Here is a 15,099-nt window from a genome sequence, read left to right as displayed (position 1 = left end):
TATTTTTACCAACCAACCTTAAGTCTACTTCATGTGGCAAGAATTATTCAGCAATTGGTCTAGGAAAAACTAATTCAATCCTGTTTCCAAATTACTTATAGCCAGCAATTGAATTCTTTATATTAGCCACTTTTTAATGGTTGACTGTTAGCATGCATGTTAGCTAGATGACTGGCATTTTATGAACAAGCATTTGGACATATCTGGGTATATCTTTGTTTTGTGACTCCATGACTGTGTATTCTTTCCTAGTCCTGTAGTGACTGATAACACCGCTGGCTTCTTCCCCAGTTCACAGTGACGTTCATTGAAGGAGTTGGCACATTCCCACTCTTCTTAAATGGAAATCAGCTCTTCATCTAAACATCTGTCCGTGTTGTCACTGAAATTGCTCCAGCAATGGGCAGTGAGAATTTCTATTATCAAACATCTGTCCTTGCCTCATTTAACCTCAGACAGCATTTTGTTTCCTGAGATTCTCCACTCCTCTGGTCTCCTGGTCTCAGTCTTCTGTGTTCCCAACTTGGTCATTTTTGCTAACTCTGTGTCTTTGACTCAACGTGGAGAAGTGACCAGGTCTCCACACTCCTCAATTTGCCCTTCATTCTGCAGTAACTCATCTGTACACACCGAACACACACCCTCTCACACATACATCCACATGCTCACACACACACACACACACACACACACACACACACACACAGTCCTCACTTTCCCCTGCCTTCTATCTGCACACCCAGGGCTATTTGCTGTGTGTTCTCATGTCGGTTTTCCACCCTTTGCTTCTGTGGGTTGCCTGCCAGTCCTTGTTGGCTTCCGTTTACTTTTAACTGGGATAGCCAGAGCCTCCTGTGACTCTATACTTCCCAAGTCTAACTCTGCCTTGGCTCAGCTCTTACTTAGATAATGGTAACTAACAGTTACCTTGTCTAGCAACCTGGGAATTCCATTAGCCACAGCCTCTCATTCTCTAACATCTGAGTACCCAGACATCCTTAGTCTGTTTTCAGTTGGCCCCAACCCCCTTTCTTTTCTTTGTTGTTCCATTGTTTCCACCTGGGATAAGTCTGCAGAGTTATGCCACTTTGTATCCTTGGATCTAGTCTTAATTGCCATCACTTCTCTTCTTGCTATAGCCAGAAGAAGGTTACTCATCTAACCCTCTTATGCTCTTGAGCTTACCTTTCCCGACGCCCTCCTCCTCAGAAGCCTCTTTGTGTTATCCAGAAAGGATGATGTTGACTCTCTCCCAATGGTCTGACTCTGTGACCAGCCATGCACTACCTCTTTCATTGATGTCTAAGATTCTTGCCTGCACTCTGCCACAATGACTCTCCTGTGTTTCCATGCATCTCCAGGTTCTGTGACCTAGAATGCTATCTCTTTTGCCTTGCCCGCGCTGTCTGTACTAAGCACCTGTTCACCTCATAAGATACAGCTAAGGGCTCTCCTCCTCTTTTCACCTTGCACTTGTGTTATTCTCTTCCCTCTTAGTCTTACACAGACTGACAATCTTCCATCTCTCCAGTACAGTCTAACTACTTGAGGGCAAGGCTCATGCTCATATTTTCCTTTCAATGGCGTTTATGCCCTACAATTTAAAAACCAATCACCCAGGTGTGGTGGTCCAAGCTGCTGGCCCAGCTCCTGGAGAGACTGAAGGAGAAGGATTGGAAGCACAGGCTTGAAGCCAGCCTGGCCTGGAGAAATTAGCAAGACCCTGTCTAAAAACAACATTAGAACAAAAGGACTCAAAATACAGGTCAGTAACCGAGACGTTATGTTGTATGCTCAAGGCTTTGGGTTCAATTCCCAGCACAGCAAAAAGCAATCAACAACTGATTTATTTATTTATTTATTTATTTATTTATTTATTGTTTTTTGAGACAGAGTCTCTCTGTGTAGCCTTGGCTGTCCTGGACTCACTTTGTAGACCAGGCTGACCTCGAACTCACAAAGATCCACCTGCCTCTGCCTCCCGAGTGCTGGGATTAAAGGCATGTGCCACCACGCCCGGCAACCGCTTTATTTTTTAATCATGAAAATTTTAATAAGTAAGTTCTAAGGAAGTAATCAAAGCTACACCCCCAGTATTGACTTCCATCCAATGTGCCTATTATTTCCCTTTTTGGGGGGCACTGGTTTTCTGTGGTGCTAAGAGCTGAATCTGGGTCTTTATGCACACTAGCCACACACGCTATCAATTGAGGCAGCCCCTATACTTATTTCGGAAGTGACTCCTTTGAACTTTAAAATGGAGTGTTTTATGAAAGGCCTTGCTGTGTATTTAGTCTTCAAAAACATAATTTCTAATGGCTGGATTATATTTGACAATATTATATCATATAGATATACCATAATTTATTTAACCATTCCTCATTGATGCATGCTTAATTTTTCCAATTTCAATATGCTAATGCCTCATTGAATAGCTTTTATTGATATTTAACAGATTTTATGAGATAGAAGAGTATAAGGAAGATTGATCATAAGTTTAATTTCTTCAAACTTTACCAAGTCAGTTAGAGATTTGTCTGTAAAGTAACAACTGCTTGGTGTATTAAAACTTTGTTAACCCTTTAGATGTTTTTCACAATGTTGATAATTGCTCATGTTTAAAATATATTACCATTGCTCTAGATTAAACATAAAATAAGAGTGTTGCTAAGGGAACCCCGGCTTTCCCATATTCTGATTTTGCAGTAATATAGCTTTTTATATAACCAGTTCATATTTGCAAAGTGCTTTGAAGATGAAAGCTATTATGTAAAGGCAAAAATCACTTCATAAAAATGTTACATATAAGATACAAAAATCCATAGACAGGCTCTAAGATTTTCAAAGCAACATCAACTCTTTCATGTAATCATTTATAACCACCGTCTTTAGACTAGTAATCCAGCATTCATTTATAGATTATTCTCGGAGTATTTTAGTGTTATCTATTGCGGTGAAATTGTTTTTCCAGTCAAAGGCAGTGGTTAGGAATGACGTTATTCATTTTAACCATGGTTATTGAAGTTGTAGCACATTTGTAAATACATGAGGATAAATAAAAATTGGCCATAAGTATAAATTATTCTTTCTGACACCCAGCATTACGGCTACAAAGATTGGTATTTGGAAGCAAAAGATTTTATCGTGTGCTGTGTAGGCCTTAAAGTTGCAGCATTTGTAAATTGCGGCAGCTCGTTTTATTTCTATAGCATGTTAAAGAAAGAGAGTGGAGTGGGATGGGGTCTGATGAACCTAGAATCTCACATGGAGCTTCTTCTTCTGCATCTTTGACCACCACTCCATCTGATCATGGTACCACCCCCAAACTCAAGGCATACCCTGTAAACATTGGATAGCTTTCATTTGAGTAATACTCTTAAATTTTAATGCATGGAGTTGGTGTTGGGGAGGTGGATCGGCAGGTAAGAATGTTCACTGCACCAGCGTAAAGATCCAAGTTCAAATCCCCTGAGCCTAAGTAAAAGAGTCTTGTGTGTCAGTGTGCACCCAGCACTATGAAGGGGTGAAGCTAGGAAGGTTATTGGAGCTTGCTCAATGCTACCAGCAGCAGGCTCAGTGAGAAACTTTGTCTCAAGAGAATAAGGCAGAGAGTGATAGACCAGAGTACCCAACCTCTTCCTCTGGCCTCTGAGTATATGCACTAGTACACAAGTAAATATACCATACAGAAACACTTTACACACACCCAAAAATGAAATAAAATGCTGGCCTTTCTCTGGCTCGCTGTCCCCCGAAACTGAGGCTACGTATTTTGAGTTAGTCCCTTTCATTAATGTAACACTCCTCATGTCTCATAGCAACTCACCAACTCCAGACCTTCTTATGGTACATGCTTTCCTTGGCCAGAATTCAAAGTCAATTATAGTGGGGTTAAGGTCAGGTGACAGGGGGTGGAGAGATGGCTCAGAGGTTAAGAGCACTGACTGCTCTTCCAGAGGTCCCAAGTTCAATTCCCAGCAACCATATGGTGGCTTACAACCATCTATAATGTGATCTAATGCCCTTCTTCTGGTGTGTAGGTGTACATGCAGCCAGAGCACTGCATATATAACAAATAAATAAATCTTATAAAAGAAAACCAGGAGACAGAGTCACTGCAGCTCAAGGTACCAAGAATTGGGCCAAACTTGTGGTCACATCATGGTGGAAGTCTAGTAGCCTTGATTTGGCTTTTTTAGGCTTCTCTTTTGGGGTTCATGGATATGCATGTGTGAGCTCAGACACCTAAGTTTGGTGGCAAGAGACACTTAGTTTTAGTTACTATTTTTTGTTCCTAAGTTGTCCTTCCTCTGTCTCATCTTGCAAACTGAAACCTGGGCTCTGTCCCAGGCTGAACCCGGTTGGCTTCTTGAGTGCTGAAGCCCAGTACCCCAAAGGTCTTTTTATTAAATTTCCCGACTTTCCCCCCCCAAGTGTAAAAAGAAATCGACAAATTTGGCTTTCAGCATTATGGGGTCTAGTAATTCTCCAGTCTATAATAGTTTGGTACTTGGTGCCCTCCAGCATTTTTTATTGCATGTAATTTTATTGCTAAAAGGTTAGGCCATTTGGCCATTTTACTTTAGACTTAGCCATCAAATATTGCTCACTGAAAATTAAAATCCTGTGTAATTTACAACATAACCAACATTTAGCCATTTATTTGGGAGGGCGTACCCTGAGGTTCAGGAGGAGAAGAACCCTAGCAGCGGAACACATGGTCGAGGGGCTCATGTGGATGGGAGCATAGGTGGACCTAGTATTGCTTACAAGCAAGCCATGTCTCACGCAATCTGATGAGGAGGTGTTTCCCTAACTGCATTCCCCTTTTAGTCATCCATAAATATTTCCAGAACACCGGCCTTTTGTCAAATGATGAATTTTTTCATTCTGATGTGACAAGAAATAGATCAGGGAGCAGCTTAGGGAAGACTCTTTTGCAGTGTGTTTTATTTTCTGAAAGGCTTAAGTGTGATTAAGAGAATGTTAAGATGGGATTTTTATAAACTTTATAACATTTTTGGTGATTGGGAAATGAGATGATGCTTTGCATAATTGCAGATCTTTTGAAAATGACCCAAAGATAAAGATAACCTTATCTGGTCTTGAGTTTGGGTAGTATGTCCTAAAAATGTGTCAAGTTTTCACAGAGACCTAGCCACTTTTGCAGTCAGTCCTTGTCATCCCCTACAGGGCTGAAGCACTAAAGTGTGTGTGCACCATGAGGCATGCAGCTAATACCCAAGTGCTTTTGGACCTCCCCAATTGATGAAGGGCTCTTGCCTTGCTCAGGGTGGAAAGCTAGGTGCTGGTGTGCGCTTCATGCACTAACCAACTGCAGTCATGTACCAAAGAGTGGTGTCTCAACTAGTGACTGACACACATACAGCAGTGGTCACCTGAAGGTGAATTGCTCAGGGACACCGCAGTCTTCTTGGTTGTGTAAGTACTCCATGGTGTTCGTGTTCAAAGGTTGATGGTTTCTCGTAGCCGTGCATGTCTGAGAATGTATCCTGTTGTGGAGTGACATATGACTATATACATCACACTTAAAATCTCCTTAATGAGTTGGTGATAATAGTTAATAGTGATGATTTCCCAAAGGAAAGTAAGCGTACGAGCTGTTAGTGTTTAACGTGTGACTGGAGAGCTCTTAAAGGGAAAGCAAAAGCCAGTATGCAGTGTATTCTTTCTGCTATACGGACTATCACTGGCATAGTCTACACCAGTGATTTTTACAATGTCATTTGGCATTGCAGGCCACCATGGGCCTTTGCCATCTCTTTATCCCCAGGCTTCTCTCATGAGGGGGGAAAAAAAAAAGGACCTTGGGCTTTCTTATTTCTTTTGCTTTGGACACTAATGTCATGGTAGCTTCCGTCCTCTCCTTCCATGTCAACCTAAATTCCTTTTTTCAAGGAAGGCGTAAGCGCTCCGGTCAGTCTTAGTTGGCAACTTGAATGAACTGAGAGATGCCTCGAGGATTAGGAAAGTGAGACTCCGATAATGTCCGTGATAGCATTTCTAGAGACGATCAGATCATCAGGGCTCTGACTTAATAAGTAAATGAATTTCGTGATGGATTCATATTGTGACAGCACTAAAGGCAGGGGGTGAAGGTGGGGCCTAGTTGGAGGAAGTAAGTCATCAGGAGCATATTCCTGGAAAAAATACATATTTAAAATTATGAAGCTGTGTGACTATTTCATACACGTATGTAATGTATTTGGGCTACTCTCCCCTCCCCCACATTCCTTTCTTAGCTCTCATTCCTATCAACACCCCCTCCTCCCTACCTGTCTCTTTGCTAGATTCATGACTTTTTGTTTTGTTTTGTGACCTATATGACCATTGGGTTGGTGTGATCCACTAGGCCCTCAGTGGGGACACAACTGAAGGCAATGACATTTCCCCTTCCGCCCTGCTTCCCTGTCAGTAGGAAATAGTACAGCGGGGGTTGGCAGGACCTCGCCATCCATGCCTACTGTGGATGGGCCCATTCTTGTGCAGACCCAATGAAATCATCTGCAGTTTTTAGAGTTTGTGGGAATGATGCCCTACCCTGTTTCCTTCATCTAGTCCCTTTCTGATTTCTCACTGTCCTGATGTTAACTGCTCTGTTCCTCCATGTCCTCTGCCATGACTGACTGACACCCTTGAGACTATGAGCTGTGACAAGCCTCTTTTCTCCTTAAGTTGTCCTCTCAGGTCCTTTGGTCACAGTGACAAGGAAGTCATGAGCACAGTGGCCTATCTCTCTCCATCTTAAGCACCACACACTTAAGACGTCTGTGTTGGCTTTAGATTCCATTTATAATGATTTTCTTTGGTTATTCTTTTCCCAATGTCTTTTATTGTTTTCCTTATTGTTTGTCAGATTCCAAGCTCCTATGATACTCCCAGGCTTGGTGTGGGTGCTGAATGATAAATATTTATAAAAAATTAATTGATTAATTGATACAGAAATGCCCAACATAAGCATGATTCTTCCTTCAGCGAGGCAACATGACACTCTCCTTTTCGAGCTGCCTTTTAGCCCTACCTTCTGTTTAACTGTTGGAGAAGCTGACTGATTTTGATAAAATTTGGTACACCACAGAGCACAAGCCCCATCTTGAATTGGATTTATAACTTAGTCTGTCATCTTGAATCCAAATGGTGGCAGATAAACCTTGACAAATGGGACTTTGAGCAGATTTCAGTACAGTTTGGTACACGGATCGATGTAGCATTTAATTGAAATGTGTGGAATCTTACATTTAACAAATCTTAACTCTAACCTGAGCCCACCCCAACCCAATTTTCCCTTTTAACGACACCGATTTCTTCAAAACTTAACACAGCAGGGCTAGATTAAAAGTGTCCTGGGAGGTGAAAATCAACAAGGACTTTTAATCGTGGATGTTGAGCTATTTTCTCAAAATGTCTTTGCATCCCTCAACCTGACAGGGCAGATGATGGACATAGTATTTCTGCATGGCATCTGTCAGCCAGACCATGTGGAAAGGCCTAGAAGGACAGAGAGGGACTGTGTGTGTGGGGGTCATTCACAGCCATACCAGCGTGCCAAGGGTAGAAGCAGAAAGAAGAAAAGAGTGCCAGCCTTGGGTCAGTGGAAATGAGCCTGTCCCATGATCTGTCCCTCATTAGGACTATTAAGGTCCTCAGATTTAGCACAGGAAGCATTCTGAACATAGTTGGGATTTTTTTACTCTGATAATTGGCCTTTCATGTTTGAAATCCATGATATGCCATTGGAAGTTTCAATTTTTGTCTTTTTAGCTTAAACTTTGTGTGTGTGTGTGTGTGTGTGTGTGTGTGTGTGTGTGTGTGTGTATATAATGTGTGTGTGTATTGGTGTGTGTATATGTGTGTACTGGTGTGTGTGTATGTGTGTGTACTAGTGTGTGTGTTTGTGTGTGTGTGTATGTGTACTGGTATGGGTCTAACATGCCATAGTGCACATGGAGCGAAATGACAGCTGTAGGAGTCAGCTCTCTCCCTTTGCCACTTGGCCCACAGTGATGAAGTCAGGCCAGCAGGCTTCTTTACTATCTCAGGAGCTCTCCTGGGTTGTCTGGCTGGAAGAAAACCCCACAGGCGGTGTTTTAGGAAATAAAGGTGTTTGTCTCTTTGCTCTTGTTTCAGGGTCTGTATGCCTCAGCTTGGTGCGAGATTCCTTTGCTGTAGCGTCGGCATGTGTGTTCCTCTGGGGCTTATTTGTGTCTGCAATCACATAGCAGTTCCTAGCAACTTCCGAAACACAGAAGGAGCCGGTGCCAACATGACAGGCAAAAAAGACGAGTACATAGACTGCGGGTTGTTTGCTATTTGTAGCACAAATTCTGACCTAAGTCCCCTCCAGAAAGTGGCCCTTTGAGTGAGTAACCATCAAAGTTTCATTTGATGTGTTCTTAAAAACGCACCTCTCTCTCTACGATTTACTCTGGGTGCATGCCTCTTCCTCACTCCCAGCCAGGCACGCCCCCATTCCTTCTTATCCTTCCCATCCCCCCTCTTTTGATGGCCCCCCAATAAAAGATTTATTTTAGTTGATTTATTGTGAATTTGCAATCTGTATATATATATGTATATATATATATACACACACATACATATAAACCAAAATATATACTACGTATGTTTAAAATTCAAATATATATAATATATTATATATGTATATTTGAAAGAGAACAAAAGTCACCCACAATTCAATACTTAGAGATAAATGACATTCACATGGGTGTAGTGTGTCTCTTCTTAGCCTCATTGCTTTGCCTATAAGTGCATAGATGGGGAGAAACTATTTTGTGACAGAAATATTACAGCCTTTTCCTTTCTGCTTGTTCTCTGTGGTCTGGGAAATTCATCCCGTGGCCTTGCGAAAGATGGAAAGAACAAATATCTTTTGTTTGCTTGTCTCTCCTCTTGCGTCTGTGCAGACACCTCTTCGCCCTTGTATCACTCGACGGACTGTTTGCTCATTAGCTCCCTCGGACCGCATTCCTCCCTTCTCTTGCTCTCTTGGCTGCAGGAGTCCAGGACTGCCCTACTCATCTCCCGGCCTGCAGTCCTCTGAGTTCACACCTGTAGCTTCTCCCTTCCTGGGTGCGGAACTGAATTGTACCTTCCTGCTTCTGAGCAGCTGATGGCAGGGACGATGTCTGAACCTTGAAGCCCTGAATGTCTTCCTGGTTTGCTTGGATCTGCTCAGCTAGAGGCTTAGGGATTCTTAAAAAAAAAAAAAAAAAATCCAGCCTGGCTTTGTCCAGCTGTTTCCTCCATGACCACCGAACCCCCTATTACTTCCAGGAAGGGATGGTGAGTGACATATTGTTCATTTGTTCTCTCTGCTTGTTCGCTCCCCATCAGGGCTCAGGAAATAGATATTATAAACTCATTTTGGTGGAGAGAAAACCAAAGCTTGGTGAGATGAAGTGGTTTGCTTACAGTCACCGTGAAAGGAATTTTCCTTGTTTGTTTGTTTGGTTTTTGAGACAGTGTTTCTCTGTGTAGCCCTGGCTGTCCTGGGACTATGTCTGCAACTAGGCTGGTCTCGAACTCATTGAAATCCGTCTGCCTCTGCCTCCCGAGTGCTGGGATTAACGGTGTGCACCATCACCATCAGGCTAGTATGTGAGGATTTATGACTAGATCTGCACAGTTCCAGTGCTGGTGTGTCTACCATCTACAGAGCCTTTTGGGGGTGCGGGTAGTAAAGGAATCTTTAGTGCTTCCGTGCAAGAAATCTCTGGATAAGGCCCAGGGCTATCTCTCCAGGGGAGGTAATTACTTTACCAAGAGAAGCTGTGCAAGTAAATGGACCCAAGGAAAAGTTAACAGTCCCTAAATTAGGAACAGGCTTGAGAAGAATGTGAGAGCTAGACAGGACCTCTGAAGGTGTTATGCAAACTGGAGATAGTCAATCTGGCTGGGAATCACCCATTAGGTCAAACCACACGAAGGCTTCATTTATAATATATGTGAAGGTATCAGAAAACCCCCTCAGGTCCTCACAGCCCCCTTTGTTTGGGGGTAGGGTCTCTTTTGTTGTTGGCTGCTGAATGCGCCTGCTGGAGGCTCATGCACTGCCACGGATTCCTCACTCTTAGCCTCCTATCTTTCAGTAGGAGGGCTGGGGTTACAAATGGATCTTATGGTGTCTGGCTTTACTTGGGTTCTGGGGATTTGAACTTGAGTCCTCATACTTGTATGCCTAGATTTTTATTCACGGAGCCCTAGACCCAGCCCTACAGGCACCAATTTTTTGACTTAAAAAAAAAAAATTTCAACAAAGCAAGAACAAAAGAAAAACAACAAACAAACAAAAAACTTCCAGAAACAACCAACCAACCAAAGAAAGATAAAAGACTCTAGGATTTTGCATGTTTACATTTTATTTCACTTTTTTTTTAACCTTCAGAAATATATTCACAGAAGAAATTTCATGTTACTATTTTAAATGGGAAAAATCACTATCTCATGCTGAAAAGAGAAAGGCAATTGAAAGAGCCCCCTTCCCACAAAGTTAACACATTTAAGCAGACCCTGCTGCCTAAGCGCTATGAGCTGAAATCTGTTAGAAGGCTGGGAGCAGAAGCCTTGGTGTCCTTTGTTGTTAAGAAGGAGCAAGGAATTTGTTCTTTGTGAAGAAGGAGAAGGCTCCTAGAGGTGGGAAAGATTTGTTGTCCCTGAGCCAAAGCATCCTTTTCTGGAATTTCAGAGAGTAGACGCGGAATGAACGCGAAGACAGCACAGGGTTAGTGCCTTGTGTAGCCACTGTTCTCTGAAGGCATCCACTCTCTGAGCCCCAGGGCTTGTGACTCGCCGGACTCCTGCTAGCTTGCCAGGGTGGCGGGCACCCAAGACTTGGCGTCCTCTCTTCATTGTGACTTAGTCAAATGTGTTGATGGCGCAGTAGTGCCTCCTTGAATGATTACGCAATGGCAAATATGCCAAATTTCCCTTGCTGCATTTATAGCTACAGTTTTGTGGGGGTGCTAAAGAAGCTACCACACTTCTCAAAAGGGAGTGAGGTCAGTGTCATATATTTCCTTCTCTATGTGACCAGGGCGTTCTCCCTCTTTCCCGGGAGCTTCAGTTTGCTCCCGTATAAACCAGTTTCTATTCAGCCTCTCTTAACCTGCTTTACAGGATTATGATAATGATGGATGAGACAGTGATTGGCAAGCGCATTTAGGATGTAAAGTGTTGCTATTACTCTATTCAAATTAATTTACCTGTAACTCCCATGCCACCGAGCAGGGCTGTTGTAACCCTTGCCCTGATCAGGGAAGATGAACTGTTAGACATCCTATTCCTGATGGAACAGCTACGCTCAGAGTTTGAATGCAAGGTGAGGCTCTGTTGGAATTTAATTGTTCCATGTTGAAAATGACTGGTTAAGCAAGACTGTATGAAAATAGTATGCATGCTTATTGAAAACCTGCGCAAAACAGACAACGGCCCAGAGAAGGAAGTCTCGGTTATCTGTGTTCCCTCTCTGTTTTTCTTCATCTTTTTTCCCCCTCCTGTGTTAATGTTGCTATTAATTATCACGGATCTTTAAGTCCTGTGGCCTTGGGTAAAGATGAGGAACTTGCCCAGACTCATGCCTCTCTGCTGTGGTGTATGGTCAGCCAGATGGGGTGCTAGTGGGAGGCCGAAGGGACGGATGCAGAGCAGGTTCAGGGATCTCTGACATGTCTGCATCTCATTGTTGGGAGAGTTTGTACAAATTCTTCCAAAGGAAAGGGATGGAGCCCAAAGGTTGTGAGAGATACACCTTCTTCCCTCCTTCCCTCCCCCTTCCCCACATGTGTCTCCCAGCGTACACACCACATGCTGGGGTTAGTATTAGGGAAAGTTCTGATTTGATGCTTGTTAAGTTTTGACTTCCCTTCTGCACAGTGCTTAAGAAATTCATTAAAAATATTAGTCAGTTCCTGGCACAGCCTACTGTGTATAGGACACTTAAGTCTTCTTTCATATTTTATGTGGTATAGATTATATAAAACAAACATGAAATAACACATTGATATTTCAAAAACCTTTGGTCAGGGGACCTGCTTTCTGATTATAAAGTTAGAGCCTGAAGGGAGAAACTCCAAAATTCAGTTCCATTGCTGTGGGAATCTTGGTCAACTGGCTTCATGTAGGAGTATAGTAAAGGGTGGAATTATATTTAAAATCAAGAGGATTTTTTTTCTTTTAGTTCTAAATTTGCCCGTATGTGCCTATGACTACAAAATATCTTTATCATGTATTGAAACTGTCTGGTTAACCTTTGGTGGCTGCCCTATTCATTACTTCAGGAAGGGCGTTCTGAGCTCCGTCAGCCCTTCACCACTGCCCCCTGAACAGATTGCCTGGTCTGAGCTGGAGAAGTTCAGGTATTATGCAAATGGAGTTCAGAACTCATCCTGTCTTCCTGTAGCTCCCAGTGTGCATTTGACCCAGCTGGTGACGGCGATCGCGTCTTCCATCTTAACAAACAGCACAGTGATTAGGTGCTGTGACTTGGAAGCCAATGAGAAATTTCTCTGTCATTTTGGCAACGTATAGGAAGATGGATATATATAAATTTTGATATCTTTCACTTCCTCTCTTCTCCATGGAGAACCATAGGTAGAGGGTGTCTGTGGGAGTGATGTCACGTGCTTCTCTTGAATACAAACCTGCATTTGCTAGCTTTTCATGTGGTGTGATGGTCCCCAATTGCTGTGACTGTCCCTGTTTCTCAAGAGTGTTTTACTCTTTCTCTCGGTGTTCAATCCAAAACACCGACTATCTTTTTAAGCATAAAAGGAAACTCAAAGTGGCTTGATTGACTTGCATCTTTCCTAACAATGAAGAAACAACAAACAATAGTATCTTCATTAAGACAGTATAAATATTAACACATGTTGACTCAGTAAGAATGTTTATAGACATCAACTTTCTGTTTCTCAGCAAGCAAGGGAAGATATTTTCGGTAGTTGAGGAGATCTCTGATACCTTCCCTTCTAAACCACTTATTAATTTGTACCAATCTAGGATTGTTATCACCTTTCAAAATGGAAGTTGCCAGCATTGTTTGTAGACATGTGTGGTTTTGCTGAACAGATTCCTGACATAGCAGGGCCCCTTGAAAAGCTCATTTCATTCGAAATTTTCTAGTGTTTGAGCCTTTTATATTGGAGGGATTAAGTAAGTGCTTCTTAAGTCAAGAGCCATTTAAGGTCTAAATTTTATTCAACTTTGATTCTATCCTAGATGATTTGATTGTTATGAATAATCTGGTCCAGTTATTCCTGGCTAGTGTTTACTTTTCTTATGACGGAAATGCAGGTATCTTCTTCATTAATTCTCCTGGTGCCACCTCCCATTCCTTCCTCAGGTGCCTACTTTTCCTTACACAGCCGTGACCACTAGCCCTTGTGCTGTTAATAGCAACAACCAGCCATTAGCCCAAATGCTTCTCTTGACAGCAATTGCCTTTCAAAAGGACTAAAGTCACATTTTGAACAATTTTGTCCATTATGATCTATTTTGAGCGTATAGAGCAAAAGAGAGCAAGAGTTCAGAAACACACAGCCTCGTCATTTCTTCACAAGTGTTCACATAAAGGAAAACTGCCTCAGTCACTGCTTTCTCCCCTTCTAGAATGTTCCTGGATGGGATCCCAGCATAGCTGTCATCTTGAGAGCATGATCAGAGTTGGAAGGTACCAGGAAAGGGTAGAAAATAGTTCCCTTTTATTTCAGAGAAGCAGACCCTCTTGTTTATGGCGGGTCCCGGTGGGCTTTTCCTTGGCCGCCTCTGAGAATGGCCTGCCGATGTCAGCTTTTACAGGCTTTACATTCATCATGATGATGGCGTTGCCTAAAAATAGCACAAGGATCTAGCCCTTGAGGACAGAATAGAGGGCCTTCATCTGACCTCAAGTTTTTGGGGGTGACTTCTGACTGAGTCACCAGGCCCTTCAGAAATTCCAAGATGCTGGTTTGATAGGTGTCAGTTTGTGTCCTCCTGTTTGAAAGTGAGGAGAGTTCTCGTGTTGGAGGTGAGGTAAGGAAGCTAGAATTAGACGACGAAAGCAGTAGACAAAACAATAAACATCATCTCCTGTCTAGATTCCTAGAGGTTACATTGCACATTAGAGCAGAAAAAGATGCCACCGATAAACAATTTCTGGAAGGTGTAAACTTCAGGTAAATATCTGCTCTCACATACATTGCACAGTCAATGAAAATTGGCCTAGTCATTTGAATAAACATGACATGATTTCTTTTCTCATTAAAGATTTAAGGAGTCATGCTACGTAAACTCCAACTCTCTCCAGTGAATGAAACTGAATAAAGTATGTGAAAAGGATTTTTGGCTGGCTTTCAAGAAGAGAGAGATGCTAGTGTTTTGGTTCAAATGCCAAGGAATCCCATTTTCCTACTTAATATTTCTGAGGTTGTGAATTTCTGTTCTTGGCGAGGAAGTTCCTGGCCGATGGGCCGTCTAGGCTCAAAGGTCCTCATCCAGTAGTTTGGAGGTCAAGGGCTAGTTAGCTCTTTCTTCCACCTTAACCCCTCTGCCTCTCGCATTGGTGATCATGAGAGAAGCCAAAATTAGAAGTGTAGCATAGCAAGTGAGCTGGCTGTTCTAAAATTTTCATTGTATATTCTCTAATTTTGAACCTGTCAAGTGTTATCTGTCAATCACTTGCCTATAGCTCTTTAAGATTACAGAGTCGTGAATGCGCATAAAGAGACTGACTAAATCCTGTGATTAGCAACGGAACCTGAAGAAGAAAAGTTAAAGCATACAGTTAAAAAAAAAAAAAAACCCGTATTTCTAATAAAGGCCCCAGTGTTCACTTATGAAAAATAGAGAATACGTGATTGGGGAAAAAAGGCACTTTTGAAGACTGCTGCACAACTGGAATTTATCTGATGTACCTTTAATGATATAATAATGCTGCCGCACCTGCGACGCTTAAGAAGAAGAGAGATGATTAGATTTGTGCATGGAAGGTAAAATTACTGCAAAGAATTGCTTTGGGGAATATACAAGCTCCAGGAAATGAAATGGAATAAAATAAATACAAGGGAGAATACTGGTTTTCCC

General features: G+C 42.3%; 1 long non-coding RNA gene across 3 annotated transcripts in view; it reads left to right on the top strand.

Moving 5' to 3' along the window:
* The first annotated feature begins 10,992 nt into the window (after positions 1-10,992).
* Positions 10,993-15,099, top strand: part of LOC127205910 (uncharacterized) — a 145,897-nt gene continuing 141,790 nt past the window's right edge. For all 3 annotated transcript variants that reach the window (XR_007832705.1, XR_007832706.1, XR_007832707.1), the window contains exon 1: positions 10,993-11,036. This is a non-coding gene — a long non-coding RNA (uncharacterized LOC127205910). The remainder of the gene's footprint in view (positions 11,037-15,099) is intronic.

This window comes from Acomys russatus, chromosome 22, assembly GCF_903995435.1.
Source record: "Acomys russatus chromosome 22, mAcoRus1.1, whole genome shotgun sequence".
Taxonomy (NCBI): Eukaryota; Metazoa; Chordata; class Mammalia; order Rodentia; family Muridae; genus Acomys; species Acomys russatus.
This window is presented reverse-complemented; position numbering and strand designations above follow the sequence as displayed.